Raw genomic sequence first — 16,847 nt, 5'->3', positions numbered from 1 at the left:
TATGCCATTGAAACCAGTAGCTTTTTGTTTTATAAAGACTTCCATATGCCATTGAAACCAGTAGCTTTTTGTTTTATAAAGACTTCCATATGCCATTGAAACCAGTAGCTTTTTGTTTTATAAAGACTTCCATATGCCATTGAAACCAGTAGCTTTTTGTTTTATAAAGACTTCCATATGCCATTGAAACCAGTAGCCTATTTCTCTCAGGTTCTATTGGCTTTAAAATGTCTTTCATTGTCTGGTAGGCAAATGCACTCTCGCGCGTCACCTACTGCACTAATAATGTTAAGAAATTATAGTGTATCAACATTTTACGCTAAACGAAGTTCTGATCCGATGCATCAGATTCATTGCTTTGTAACGTTCCTTTTTTCCCAATGTAGCCTGGGCCAACTGTTGTATGAATTTGGGCTCTATCGTCCCAGGAGTCTGTTTGGAACGTTTCTTCCTCGACAAGCTGACCAATAGAATAGGTCAACTTTTCTACCATGGGGGATAGTAGATTGACATAGGCTCATAGTCCATAACAGGCTGACTACACCGCTCGCGTTGCAAAATTAATTTAGAAATCTATATTATTAAATTATGGCACCCACACTGCTCGCACGCGCCAACGAGTGTCTGTGTTGCCAAGGGCTAAAATAGAAGTCAGTTCTATTTGTGACACAGATCGCGCTGCAAGTCCTGCCTCTCCCATCTCCTCATTGGTTTATAGAAGCAGGTACCCACGTGCCATCTCCTCATTGGTTATACCCACGTTGGTGACTGAAAGCCGAACGAGGTCAGTGGCGGTAATGCACCTCATTTATGAAAGTTGCCGATCGCAATATAAAGTCAAGAGAAGAAAAAGCCTAGAAGGCGGAGAGATGACTAGAACCGATTCGGTTGACCGTTTTATGTGTGGATTAATTGTCGGAGTAGAGGACCTCGTGCATTTCAGGTAAAATAACAACTCAATGTTTATATTCCAGGACAAATTAGCTAGCAAGTACAAGCTAGCTAAATAGGACAAATTAGCTAGCAATTACAAGCTAGCTAGCTAAATTGCCATAAATGTTTAATGCTTTTCAACCTGTCCCCAAATTAATATAATTGGTTCAGAGTTTGTTTTGATATTTTAACCTGCGTGTCGTGATCGCGTTTGGTGTGGGGAGACAAAATACATGTATGCACGATGGAGCACGCACAAAGCTGGTTTGGGTTCCATGTTATTCTACAATGTAGAAAATTGGCGAAAATGAAGAAGAACCCTTGACTGGTACTGTATGTTATTTTATATTCTCAAACTAACAGCAGTGCCTATATGATATGTCTTTCCATTCAGGTGTGACATTCTGGAGTGACTCTTTTATGCAAATGTTGTTGATCAGTAGGCTAATATCAGTCCCACATGGAAGGAAAACAGATTGTTTGTCATCTGTAGCACCATTGATTCCACTGATCAGCCCAAACAAGCTCAATAACTCATTGTGCGCACACACTCCTATTGAATATGCATTCACCTGTATTGTGAGTAGGCCTATGCCATCTTAATAATAGTCCCAGTTTATCAAGAGAGTTACCATTCAAATAAAATGATTACCATTATGTTGTTATGTAGTTAGGTTGGTCAAATGTATTGTTTGATTTAAAAATCCATGCATTAAAGCATACATGGCTGTCTCTGGGAAATTTTGTCATCAACATTTCCTAATTTAATGATATTGAATATCGGCCTAAAATATTGGCCATTGGCCTCCTTGACCCCCAAACATCGGCATCGGGCCTAAAAAAAATCCATATAGTTTATTCTCTAAACCAGACACAGACAGAGAGACACACACAGGTAAGCAGCCAGTAAGCTAGACAGAGTGGGGTAGGGTAGGTAGAGCCCCGGGGCCCAGATTAATGCTTGTGTGGTTCTGTATCCGGCTCCTCTTCCTCCTCCTCCAGTAACTCCATCTGTCTGAGACGTCAGGGATCCAAGGGACTGGGGACGGATACCGCAGGGTCAAACTGAGGTCACTTCCTGGAGAGGCCACCCTGATATATCTGTCAATTATCCTATACCCCTCTTTACATCCCCTCCCTTCAGACTTTCTCTCGTGTCTTATTTTCTCTGCACAGATACATGGGTCTGGGTCAAGGTCTGGGTCTGGGTCAGGTTCTGGGTCAGGGTCTGGGTTAGGGTCTAGGCTGGCCCAGTCACACTACCATAAAGATGTGTTGTCAGTTTTGTTTTTTAGTTAAGTTAAAGGTTGCGACCTTTACAGAAAATGAGATTGAGTGAGTGTCTACTCACACAAGTGGCCAACACAAAGAGCTAGCAGCAGCTACTCTTCCTGGAGTCCACAGGAAACATGACATAATTACAGAACATTGATAGAACAGCTCAAGGACAGAACTACATGAATGCAAAACGTCACACATAGCCTACATATCAGTACATACCACACAATATCTTGGTCTAAAAAGGGAGACATTTATCTCTTATTTGAACCCAGGTTTGCTGTTCACTTGAGCAATCTTTGATGGGTGGGAGTTCCATGCAGTCATGGCTCTCTGTACGTTTTCTTGGAATTTGTTCTGGATTTGTGGACTGTGAAATGAGATGCAAATAAAGTTTTGTGCAATTTGAATGTGAATGCAGCACCTGAGTTTGGTGTAGGGTGAATTGGACAAAGAGTGTGTCTGTGCATCTCCCTGACACCTGTGTGTGCCTCTTCAACACAGTGGAACAAGAGACAAAAACTTTGGGGCCCAAGGAGCGAGAGAGCATAAAGGGTGGTGTCTCTGCTCGCTCGCACACACACACACACACACACACACACACACACACACACACACACACACACACACACACACACACACACACACACACACACACACACACACACACACACACACACACACACACACACAACCCTCCTCCATAGTTTCCCAGTTAATTTCTCACCACACAGGCACTAAAAACTATCCCAAGACTGAACAAGGACCCACAAATTACCAACAATCTATCCCTTTTTCCTGGGTTGCCAGACAACTTCCCTGAGGACTCTAAAGAAATTAAACAATCCCTCAAACCAACATCAGTTCTGAGCATTCTGAAGCCTGAGCTCCACAAAAAGACAACAGTTAACAGATTACACAAGATGCCATTTGGAAACACAAGAAAAACTTCTATTTCCTCTCGTTATTGTATCAAATAAAATGTTATTAGTCACATGCTTCGTAAACAACAGCTGTGGACTAACAGTGAAATGCTTACTTACGGCTCTTCCCAACCATGCAGAGAATAAGAAAATAGAGAAATAATAGAACATAAACCACGTAATAATACAAATAATAATAGATACACAATGAGTAATGATAACTTGGCCATATACAAGGGGTACCAGTACAGAGTGAATATACAGGGAGGGGTACAAGGTAGTTAAAGTAGATACTGTATGCACGTATAACTAGGAATACAGTGACCGTAAATAGTAGCAGCAGTGCATGTGATGAGGCCTAAAAGTTTGTGAAAAAAGGGTAAATGCAGATAGTTAACCAAATAGTTAACCAAATAGCTAACCGGACTATTTAACTAACTATTTAGCCTTCTTAAGTCTAGGGGATAAAAGCTGTTCAGGGTCCTGTTGATTCCAAACTTGGGGCATCGGTACCGCTAGCCGTGTGGCAGCAGAGAGAACAGGCTATGACTTAGGTGGCTAGAGTCTTTGACCATTTTTAGGGTCTTCTTCTGACACCGTCTGGTTTAAGAGGTCCTGGATGGCAGGGAGCTCGGTGATGTACTGGGCTGTATGCATTACCCTCTGTAGCGCATTGTGATTGGATGCCAAGCAGTTGCCATTCCAAGCAGCGATGCAGCCAGTCAAGAGGCCTACTCACTTTTGGAGGATCTGAGGACCCCAAATCTGTTCAGCCTCCAGAGGGGGAAGAGGCATTATTGTGCCCTCTTCACGGCTGTGTTGGTGTGTTTGGACCATGATAGGTGATGTGGACATCAAGGAACTTGAAGCTCTCGACCCGCTCCACTCCAGCCCCGTCGATCACTTCCATCTCTCATGCATTTATCAACTTGACTGTGTTTCATGCACTTTTTATTTTTTATTTATTTAACCTTTATTTAACTAGGCAAGTCAGTTAAGAACAAATTCTTATTTACAATGATGGCCTACCCTGGCCAAACCCGGACAACGCTGGAAAAATTGTGTGCCGCCCTATGGGACTCCCAATCACGGACGGATGTGATACAGCCTGGATTCAAACCAGGGACTGTAGTGGCACCTCTTGCACTGAGATGCAATGGATTAGACCGGTGCTCCACTCGGGAGCACCTTGTGCTTCCATTGTTTTTGAATGTGAGCTATAAAACATGCATTGTCATTTTTTATTATTGATACCACTTCTTCCTGATCGGCTCCACCCAGAGGAAGTCATATCTATTGTATAACATCTACTTTTACCTGGATTAGTGCTATCTTGAATCCTTGGGACGTCCCTATTCCAAACCCTAACCTTAACCCTTACCCTTACTCTAACCTTAACCCTTACTCTAACCTTAACCCTAACCTCAACCCTAACCTCAACCATAACCCTAACATTAACCCTTACTCTAACCTCAACCCTAACCTTACTCTAACCTTAACCCTAACCTTCCTCTAACCTGAACCCTAACCTTACTATAACCTTAACCCTAACCTCAACCATAACCCTAACCTTAACCCGTACCCTTACTCTAACCTCAACCTCAACCCTAACCAAAACCATTTCAAATTTGATGTGATGTCAGAGTTGGGACATTCCAAGAATTCCACTTGGACTTTCCCCTTCACCCGTCCGGCAGGAAGTTGACGTGGGCTGGTGGAGCCTCCTCTCCTTAGGCCGGGGGAAATAACCCATATAAGTGCAGTATGGTTATGAAATGCTGTGGAGTATAGGTCAGGGTCAATATTAATATTGGTTCAGGTAAGAGAGTTGGCGTCTTTATGAAAGGCGTGTCTTCCTGTATTGCCCTGACAGGAGTTTTATGGAAAATTACAGAAGCCTAACACATTTCACGTGAACGTTATCATTGGCAATATGATATAGTTCTAAAATAGACAACAAAACCTGCCAATGTTTTCTCAAGCAAACCACAAAGCTATTGGCCTACTGTTCAATGTACATGTCTGTTATTAGAGTAAACGAAACGCCATTTGGTCCCCCGGCAACCCACAGAGCTGTTATCAAAGCTGTTGACAGCATAGTGGGATCAATAAGCGAGAAGCATATCTCTAGGAGCTTGGGGAATCCTCTGCAAAAAAAAACACACACACGTATGACACTATAAACACTCCACACACTCTGTGGAGCTGTTAGAGGATACTTCAATGGGGCCAGGCCACCCGCTAGACACAGACAGGGTAACTTTACCTCAGCGACCCAACTGTTGTTTTAATACACACACACACACACACACACACACACACACACACAGGAGATATACAACAGAAGAGAGAACTAGATCAATGGTCAGTGGATAAGTCTACTCACTAAGGGTTGTAGTTAGTCCATTTGGCACAGCCAAGCTGGCAGAAAAGGGGCGGGGGGTCATTGTCAGGACACCTGGACCTTGTAGTAAGGCCCCTCGTCCCTATCTCCATATTAAGACGTGACGTGGGGTTAAGGAATTCCACAATGCATCTCTTCCCATCTGAGTCATTACAGATGTAGTATTTTAATTTGAGCCAGTTTTCTACAGCAGGAAAATAATCCTGCAGCAACAGGAAATTTGAATTATTATGTGGATTATAATTGATGGACATTTTTGTAGGGGATGATACATTTTTCGTAAAGGATTATTTTATTTTTTATTTAACCTTTATTTAACAGGTCTGAAATGTCAAAGTGTACATTACAGACTTCAGAAGCCTTTTAAAACCTCAAATACACTACAAGTTTAAAATGTCCTGCATTGCAGGAAAGTTCTCCTTCAATCTGTAGCTAATGCAGAACTATAATTGCACCTGCAAGTGAGGACCCTATTACCCTACTGACCGAGTGCATTGTACTAGCTAACACACATTACCCTAACTTTGTCCTCTACCAAACAAAGCAGCTTTGTTTCAGGAATGGGGGTGTTGGAAACTTTTGCTCATTCAAGTATTTACTTCAGTATTTAGTCTAAGGTTGCAACTTAAGTATATTTACATTTACATTACATTTAAGTCATTTAGCAGACGCTCTTATCCAGAGCTTTAAACCACATGTAACACAATACACACTGCAATATGAGAAGACACTGCTCTGCCAAAGTGGAAACCCTCACATACGCACAATATCAATATTTGGATATGTCACTGTTTGTAAGTAGCCCATTAAAAGCAGGATACAAGTGTATGCTCTGCCTCAGGAAAGTTTTAGACCGCCTGAGGAAAGACAATGTGAGAGCTGGGAATGTAGTCTAGTGCGCCACCTAGCGTCCATAAAGAGGAATTGCTATTTATTTGAGCCCTTCTTTTTTTCTTCCATATGCCATGACAACAATCGTGCGCCAATTTCAGGTAATTTTAAGAAAATTGTCATTTCATTATTACCTATGTTTCTCCTGTTAATTTCATGTCAGGACAATGTTTAAGGAATTAATAACTTTGAGTAAGTGGCCCTTTCGAGGGCTGTAAAACAGGGATGAAATGTCAATGACAAAACCATGGCAACGAAACATTATTTTATAATCAGAGACATTCTTTTATAATCCAATACATTATTTTATAATCTAACAGTACAGCCACAACAAATATAAGAAACGTTTCAGCAACAAAATTCCACAGCAAAAATGCATACGTTCCATGAGGAGCACAGCGACGGAAACAACCCCTAGCAACCTAGCTAACCGACAGAGACATAAATAACCCCTAGCGAGCCCTCTGATAGGAATTTCTGCCATATAATACGTTTTTTTCTATCCAATGTTTTCAGGTGTTTGGTTTCAACAGGAAAATCCAAGTTGTGATAATGCCTGCATTCCCACCATATCAGCAGCAGGGGACAGCAGAATATAGTATTCTTCATTATTTGGGGGGTAATACCATTATGAGCTCTGTGCACGTACAGTAGTAGCCTACACACAAACGTGTTCTCTGCATTTTCACAAGTTATGACTATAGTTAATAATAGTATGCATCAATCTGTCTTTGGTATCTAATTTCCAACATATTAAAGAGCCACTGAACACGCTGATTGGCACTCGATTTCAGTCTTGGTGGTGTGTTTCCTGACCGATTCCACGTTTGGTTAATGATATTTGTCAAAAAAAGAAAAGAAAATGCTGTTTCATGTAAACTTCCTCACTGTATATGCTATTGTATTAAGAGCAATCCCTGCAGCTGTTTACCCCCAGGTTAGTGGGGAAATGGACATCGTCAAAACAAAACCCAACCTTAATTTACCCGTTGTGACACACGGATGTTCAAAACTCCGTTTTGGTTGAGACTGATTTTATGACAAAAATGATCCTATGTACACTTTGTAGCCAATTTTGACTCGAATAAATGTTTCTGACAGATATCAATGCCACATGGGCCATTTTCAAATGGATTGTTTGCTTTTTAAAGGCAGTGGCTCTTTAAGTAATTTAATACAATGCGTAACACGTTGTACTGCACACACATGTAATATACTTAGCTTAACACACATACAGTGCATTACATTTGTTCACTGCATGTCTATGATTTAAAAAATTACTAGTACTACCAGGCCAGGATTTGCGGAAGTTCGTGGAGATCGCATTAACGGTAAATGCTGAATGTCAGTTTAAACGTGAATTACCTTTAAAAGTCAAGAGCAATGCGCTACTCTCTAACGTGCCTTGGATTGAATCCCGGCATTAGAACAGAGTGACGGAGGCCAGAGCTTCATATCAACAACGGAAGTTAACGTTAGCTTGACATTAGCCTGATCCGCTCATCTGAGGAGAGACTCAACAGTTACTTCAGGAGTCTCAAATTAAAAAGCAATGTTTTATCCCACTCTCAGACTGGTTTAGGGAATAAACATCACACTTGGTTTGGGATTGGATTCACTGTATCAGCCTCAGTGATTCCAAATCACTACTATAAAAACACTGCCATACATGGCTTACAGTCAATTTACTTATTGTACTATATCATGTCAAACAGCCATCCTCTCCACTCTCAGCTACTACTAGTCATCTAACAATACCCCAACATGTATGGTGTCAGAGATAATGCTGTTATGTCCACGCGAACCACTTTGTCTTTCTAAATGGATAGGCCAGCTTGGCTGTGTTTTCAGTGCTTACTGAATCTTTTAATTGAATATCGAAATCTATAGGCTAACGAAGTGAGCAACAGCAGTTCAATATATACAGTGGGGCAAAAGGGTATTTAGTCAGCCACCAATTGTGCAAGTTCTCCCACTTAAAAAGATGAGAGGCCTGTAATTTTCATCATACACTTCAACTATGACACTTCAACATACACTTCAACTATGACAGACAAAATTAGAAAAAAAATCCAGAAAATCACATTGTAGGATTTTTGAATTAATTTATTTGCAAATTATGGTGGAAAATAAGTATTTGGTCAATAACAAAAGTTTATCTCAATACTTTGTCATTGCCAACAAAGGGTATATAACAGAGGTCAAACGTTTTCTGTAAGTCTTCACAAGGTTTTCACACACTGTTGCTGGTATTTTGGCCCATTCCTCCATGCAGATCTCCTCTAGAGCAGTGATGTTTTGGGGCTGTTGCTGGGCAACACAGACTTTCAACTTCCTCCAAATATTTTCTATGGGGTTGAGATCTGGAGACTGGCTAGGCCACTTCAGGACCTTGAAATGCTTCTTACGAAGCCACTCCTTCATTGCCCGGGCGGTGTGTTTGGGATCATTGTCATGCTGAAAGACCCAGCCACGTTTAATCTTCAATGCCCTTGGTGATGGTAGGCTTTGTTACTTGGGTCCCAGCTCTTTGCAGGTCATTCACTAGGTCGCCCCGTGTGGTTCTGGGATTTTTGCTCACCATTCTTGTGATCATTTTGACCCCACGGGGTGAGATCTTGCGTGGAGCCCCAGATCGAGGGAGATTGTCAGTGGTCTTGTATATCTTCCATTTCCTAATAATTGCTCCCACAGTTGATTTCTTTAAACCAAGCTGCTTATCTATTGCAGATTCAGTCTTCCCAGCCTGGTGCAGGTCTACAATTTTGTTTCTGGTGTCCTTTGACAGCTCTTTGGTCTTGGCCATAGTGGAGTTTGGAGTGTGACTGTTTGAGGTTGTGGACAGGTGTCTTTTATACTGATAACAAGTTCAAACAGGTGCCATTAATACAGGTAACGAGTGGAGGACAGAGGAGCCTCTTAAAGAAGAAGTTACAGGTCTGTGAGAGCCAAAAATCTTGCTTGTTTGTAGGTGACCAAATACTTATTTTCCACCATAATTGGCAAATAAATTCTTTAAAATTCCTACAATGTGATTTTCTGGATTAGTTTTCCTCATTTTGTCTGTCATAGTTGAAGTGTACCTATGATGAAAATTACAGGCCTCTCTCATATTTTTAAGAGGGAGAACTTGCACAATTGGTGGCTGACTACTGTATGTAGGCTTTTCATTTTATCACTTTTGTTGCAGAGAAATTTCCTGCATAACAGGAAGTGCAAACGTAGTGTAATTGAGTTTTAAAAAGGCTTCTAAAGTTTGTAATTTCCAGACTTAATTTGCCCTAAGTAAAACTGTATCAACTTCTACAAAACTTTACATGAATTATAATACACATTATGATTCACATTTCTTGTTGCTCTAGGATTAAATTTCCTGCTGTAACAAAATAGCTCAAATTAATAACTGTAATACTGTATTATAACACTCATAGAAAAAAATGGTTCCAAAAGTTATTCGGCTAGAGAACCCTTTTTGATTTCAGCTAGAACACTTTTAGTTCCAGGTAAAACCATCTGTAAAAAGTGTTCTACCTGGAACCCAAAAGTGTTCTACTGGCAACCAAAAGTGGTTCTTAAAAGGGTTCTTCTATGGGGACAGCTGAAAAACCTTAAAGGTTCTAGATAGCACCTTTTTTTCTAAGAAAGTATGATTTACATCCTCCCTGGGTTTGGACAAGCAATCAGTGGCATCACCCTCAGTATCAACAGCTGCTAACCTCACTGGGATGGATTCAAAAGGCCAGGCTATGAGTGCCTAGGGCTGGATTTGAGCTTCCCATAAACTGACTTAAATTCAATTATATCAACTAGGTGTGCATCAGTGCATGTGTAAATTCATGAGAAAACAATAGCTTCACCATAAGAATACAAGTGTGTGTGTGTCTCTCTGTGTGTGTCTGTCTCTGTGTGTGTGTCTGTCTGTGTGTGTGTGTGTCTGTGCGTGCGTGCGAAAGAGAGAGAGAGACAGAGAGAGAGCACCAGGTGGAAGACAAAGCTCGTCCACTGAAGAGGTCTCTGCATATGACAGCTTCTACATGGTAACAACTCACGTGGTCACGACGACGGCATGTGGCACAAGGCTGCCTGCATCCAAAAATAAACCATTGTCATATCCCTCCCTTCTTTGTTCTCTTCTCATCCATCCTCTTCCTGCCATCCCCCTTACTAATGGACATCTTAGAATTTTGAAGGGGATTTTAGTTGGAATTCTGCTTGTCATATGGGGAAATCTAGGAATGTTTTAAGGTTGATCGGAAAATCTGGAAATGTTTGGAGATTGACCCTCGATAACCTGAGAGAGAATGAGGATCTGTCGGGTGGTTAAACCATTTGATGGACTCCTCAAGAATACAATGACTATCTATCTATCTATCTTATCCACAATCCTCTCCACTTTATCTGAATGAAAGTATTTTCACTACAGCAGTACAACAAAGAGATTGAATGAGCCTCCAGGATGCATGACCAAGACAGAGTATTCACCGTGTAGCTGATTGAGATAGAGGTAGAGAGAGAAACGGCAAGAAAGGAAGACTTTACACTAGTGTGTCACACTGGGCTTGTAAGGACGAGACACAACATGTTATACACTGCCAGAGTTTATGACTACACAAATTAGGTGGAAATCCGCTTCCATCTCAGATAGTTGCTACGACAACCATTACATTATTGACGCACACGTTTGATCCCCATTCAAATCAGATTAAAATATAGGTCTTAACAGACACACTTTGTGCAGGAAAGCAGAGAGGCACAGATGTTTATCTATTATATGTCATTTCCTGTGAAGTAATATCTAGTTCTTTATAAAACATTTAAAAAGTTGTATTTTTTAGGGAGGGGTCTAGGAAGAATGGGTCAGCAGGGTAGCCTAGTGGTTAGAGCGTTGGACTAGTAACCGGAGGGTTGCAAGTTCAAACCCCTGAGCTGACAAGGTACAAATCTGTCGTTCTGCCCCTGAACAGGCAGTTAACCCACTGTTCCTAGGCCGTCATTGAAAATAAGAATTTGTTCTTAACTGACTTGCCTAGTTAAATAAAGGTAAAATATATATATTTTTTAAGAATCAACTCCCAGGGCACTAAGGTTGTCAGAATTTTTTTTTCATGTTATACAATTAAAAGTATAAATTCATCAACCTATTGCTGAATCATCAGTTTTGGGTGTGGCTACTGTACATTGGTAATGTCAACATTCTTGTTGGTTAATCGATACTGAACAAAAATCTAAACGCAATGTGCAACAATTTCAAAGATTTTAACAAGTTACAGTTCATATGAGGAAATCAGCCAATTGCAATACATTAATTAGGTCCTAATCTATGGATTGCACATGACTGGGAATACAGATATGCATCTGTTGGTCACAGATACCTTTAAAAATAAATGGGCCTCACATTGGGCATCAGGATCTTGTAACATTATTTTTGTGCATTTAAATTGCCAATCGATAAAATGCAATTGTGTTCGTTGTCCGTAGCTTATGCCTGCCCATACCATAACCCCCCTGCCACCATGGGCACTCTGTTCACAATGTTGACATCAGCAAACCGCTGACCCTAACAATGCCATACACATTGCGGTTGTGAGGTCGGTTGAATGTACTGCCAAATTCTCTAAAATGACTTTAGAGGCTGCTTATGGTAGAAGGATGAACATTCAATTATCTGACAACAGTTCTGGTGGACATTCCTGTTGTGTGATTAATCTGCACATTTTTGAGTGGCCTTTTATTGTCCCCAGCACAAGGTGCACCTGTGTAATGATAATGCTGTTTAATCAGATTCTTGATATGCCAACCCTGTCAAGTGGATTAATTATCTTGGCAAAGGAGAAATGCTGAATAACAGTAACACGTAAACAAATTTTCTTCACAAAATTTGAGAGAAATAAGCTTTTTGTGTGTATTGAACATTTCTGGGGTGTTTTATTTCAGCTCATGAAACATGGGACCAACACTTTTACATGTTGCATTTATATTTTTGTTCAGTGTATGTTCTTGGGTCAAGTGGACAAACTTTCCTTAACATACGGCTGAACCAACCACCACAAACAACAGGACAAAACATGGTTCTGGATTTGCCGGCACTAATAAAGTCATTTTTGTTTGGTAGCACTTTATTTTAAGTACAGAAATGACCAGGTATTTACTAGCAAACTACACTGTCAAATGATTAATACACAGTTATACTCTATTTTCTGATTTATTGGGATTGTTTTGGGGATTCATTTTTAAACTCAAGTCAGACCCCATTTTAGACTAGTGAAGATAAGTGTTATTGATGTTGCACTGTTTTGTCAATGCAATTTGTGTGCGATGACAAAGAGCTAATTTACACATTATGTCAACAATTATGTTGTATTAGTGTATTAGTGTATTATGATATTGTCTTGGGGACACCAGTTGATCAATGTGGAGTGAGCAGTCATATCCTCTGAGTTCATTACTGAGAAGGTTATTCAATCACCCACATAAACATGGACTAGAGAAAACAGAGGAAGTGAGTGACTGTGTGTGTGTGTGTGTGTGTGTGTGTGTTCGCACATGTTTTAATCACTGGCAAGACAGTTGGTATTAAACTGTATCAACAAGAACGACTTGAAGCCTCACAAGTAGAACACACAGAAACTCACAAGCAAAGATTGCATTACGTCTAAGCTCTTCCTTCCTCATATACAAACCTGAGTTTATTCAAGACCGAGCAAGTTCTGCAGCCTTCTCTTTCAAAGAAGACACTTGCTTCTGAAATCATTACAAGTTGGCTCAAAAGTCAAACTGTGTGAGTACCCTGTAGGTTTATTGCTGTCAAAAATGTACATGCACTAACTGTAAGTCACTCTGGATTCCTGACGGGCCTCCTCCAGATGGTGAAGGTAGAAAACAACATCTCCACTTCGCTGATCCTCAACACTGGGGCCCCACAAGGGTGCGTGCTCAGCACCCTCCTGTACTCTCTGTTCACCCATGACTGTGTGGCCATGGACACATCCAATTCAATCATCAAGTTTGCAGACGAAACAACAGTAGTGGGCTTGATTAAATCAAATCAAATGTATTTATATAGCCCTTCTTACATCAGCTGATATCTCAAAGTGCTGTACAGAAACCCAGCCTAAAACCCCAAACAGCAAGCAATGCAGGTGTAGCACGGTGGCTAGGAAAAACTCCCTTATAACAGAACATGGCCAAGATGTTCAAATGTTCATAAATGACCAGCATGGTGAAATAATAATAATCACAGTAGTTGTCGAGGGTGCAACAGGTCTGCACCTCAGGAGTAAATGTCAGTTGGCTTTTCATAGCCGATCATTAAGAGTATCTCTGTTGATCACAAACAACGACGAAACAGCCTACAGGGAGGAGGTGAGGGCACTCGGAGTGTGGGGTCAGTTAAATAACCTCACACTCAACAAAACAAAGGTGATAATCGTGGACTTCAGGAAACAGCAGAGGGAGCAACCCCCTTTCCACATCGACGGGACAGCAGTGGAGAATGTGGAATGTTATAAGTTCCTCGGCGCACACGTCACGGACAAACTAAAATGGTCCACCCACACAGACAGAGTGGTGAAAAAAACGCAACAGCGCCTCTTCAACCTCAGGAGGCTGAAGAAATGTGGCTTGTCACCTAAAACCCTCACAAATTGTTATAGATGCATATTTGAGAGCATCCTGTCAGGCTGTATCACCGCCTGGTACGGCAACTGCACCGCCCACAACTGAAAGAGTCTCCGGAGGGTGGTGCGGTCTGCACAACGCATCACCGGGGGCAAACTACCTGCCCTCCAGGACACCTACAGCACCCGATGTCACAGGAATAACAAAAAGATCATCAAGGACAACAACCACCCGAGCTACTGCCTGTTCACCCTGTTACCATCCAGAAGGTGAGGTCAGTACAGGTGCATCAAAGCTGGGACCGAGAGACTGAAAAACAGCTTCTATCTCAAGGCCATCAGACTGTTTATAACAGACTAACAGAGAGACTGCTACCTACATACAGACTTGAAATCATTGGCCACTTCAATAAATGAATCACTCATCACTTTAATAATGTTTACATTTGCATTGCATCACTCATCTCATATGTATATACCGTATTTTATACCATCTACTGCATCTTGCCTATGCCGCTCTGTCATTGCTCATCCATATATTTATATATATATTCTTATTCCATCCCTTTAGATTTGTGTGTATTAGGTAGTTGTTGGGGAATTGTTAGATTACATGTTAGATGTTGCTGTACTGTTGGAACTAAAATCACAAGCATTTCACTACACTAGCATAACATCTGCTAACCATGTGTATGTGACCAATAAAATTTGATTTGAGAGAGTCTGCTAAATAACTAAAATTTCAAATGTAAATGTAAAGTTTCTAAATAAAAGCTAGAACAAAAACTGACAGTGTATGTCATCATAAAAAGCTGTAATTGTAAGTTACTGGAAATGATTACAATGGCAATTCATATAGTAATGTTTTGTTTTAGCGGTAACTGTTCCGATATGCCAAGAAACAGGCCGGGGAGCGTTATTATAAAACCACGCGTTTTGACAAGACTGCCTTTCATTTTAATGGGCGTAGTAGAGTGAGGCTTTGATGAGAGTAAATAAGGTTACTAATGAGTTGGTCTAATCAATGCCTTGCCTGTGTTGACTCTGTGATGGGGCGACAGAACACAGGGCGGCTTATTGTCTGTGTATAAACGCCTTGGCCTAGAGCCTCCCTGGCTGGGACTCACTAGCTGGGCCTCCTTGTTGGGTCTCCCTGGCTGGGCCTCCCTGGCTGGTCGTAATTCTGCTGCATCATCACTCTCTCAGTCAGCGCTCTAGTTGATGATCACAATGTAAACTGTACTACGAGGAGGTCCTCGCGACATGTTAAGCACAGGTCTGCTAAATAAATGACAAACAGAGTTCCAAAGAGCCACTGTTTATTAACAATCGCAGGGCAATACAGAAGTTAATAAAATTGTGAGTCACAATACTCCACAGAAGGACACACACTGGCTGGGGCTATTTCTTAGAAGACACACAATGAGTTCGCAGCAGGGCAAGAAATAATCACAAGTATTCACACTCTTTGTAAGACAGCACACTCATGATGAAACACTCATATTTAGATAAAACACTTAATAATTAGCATACAAAACACACACGTGGATGAATAAGACTAGCTTCTGCTCTCTGACTAAATAGTTCACTCCTAAGTAAAGTCAGATGTGGCGGTATCTAGGAAAGTGGTGACCAAATAAACAGGTACTGTAGACAAACAAATATTTAAAATAAATAGTCAGCCCGCCAATGCATCCCCAAATATTTTGCCTGAAATACCAGACTAAACAAAATACCAAACCCTGCCTACCTAATGTAAGGAACTCAATAATACAGTCAGAGCAGTGAAAGGCTTCTCCCAAGCTCACTTTGAAGTTGGCAAGCCATGCTCTTTCCTGGCCTCCACAACCATAACTCGCTGTCAAAGCCACTTCTCCCAACAGCACTGAACACTTCCCTCCAACTGCGTCGGACACGTCACAAAAGTTCAATAAACTTTAGACTTCGACTTCTCCGTCCTCCTCTCCTCCGTGACCCGGAAACCAATAAGTGGTAGAGAAGAGTAAATGTGTTTGTATGCGAACGAAGGAGTCTGCTCCCCTCCTCGAAAACCTACTTCAGCAGAGGATGCGCGAGAGTATCCTCGCAGCGTCTAGGCAGAAGGGTTTAACAATCCGCAACACCCCCTTTGAATCAGCTGTTGAGCTGTTGTTTTCCCAAAGGAGAAAAGAATGCAAACGTTTAAAAATGATATGCTACTTGTCTTTTTGTCAATAAAATGTCTTGCACAACTAGCTACATTCATGTTACCACTTTACACATATATTTTGGGATTCCACACCTGTAAACTCCATTTGCCTGATGACACGCAAGTGGAGGTGGTTCTCATTTCATATAAGTCATTTCCCACTGGGCATAGAGGTCAATTCAACATCTATTCAATGCTGGTTCAACGTAATGTTATTGCAATTATGTGGAAACAACGTTAATTCAACCAATGGGTTGTTTCCACGTTTCCTTTCCTCGACTCATGTCCTTGATTACCTTTGACATTTTTCAAAAAGGTGGAGAGGACAGAGGAGAGGAGGCGAGCAAAAACATTTGAGATACTCCCATGGAGTGAACAGGAAATGTGCACTGTTCCTTGCGCTCCCGGGTGGAACCAACACTCTCTTTCCCTGAACGTTTCGCTTCAGGTATTTATGCAAATCGTACACCTCATCTCATAGCGGCCAGTAGGTGCCACTGGCTACAATAAGTTACACATTGGACAGAGTTGAAGACACAGGTGGGTCAAGCTGACCTTCAGGAGCCAAGAACATGCAATCATACACTTTCTTCTATCGGGATAAAAACGTGGAA

At 41.2% G+C, this 16,847-nt stretch overlaps 1 protein-coding gene across 2 annotated transcripts in view; it reads right to left on the bottom strand.

Moving 5' to 3' along the window:
* The window catches only part of LOC118394491 (guanine nucleotide-binding protein G(I)/G(S)/G(O) subunit gamma-12-like), a 47,778-nt gene that overhangs the window by 29,729 nt on the left and 1,202 nt on the right, over nt 1-16,847 (bottom strand). The window lies entirely within an intron of this gene.

This window comes from Oncorhynchus keta, chromosome 15 (assembly GCF_023373465.1).
Source record: "Oncorhynchus keta strain PuntledgeMale-10-30-2019 chromosome 15, Oket_V2, whole genome shotgun sequence".
In the NCBI taxonomy this organism is placed as follows: domain Eukaryota; kingdom Metazoa; phylum Chordata; class Actinopteri; order Salmoniformes; family Salmonidae; genus Oncorhynchus; species Oncorhynchus keta.
Note: the sequence above shows the minus strand (reverse complement) of the source record. Positions and strands in the feature narration are given on the sequence as shown.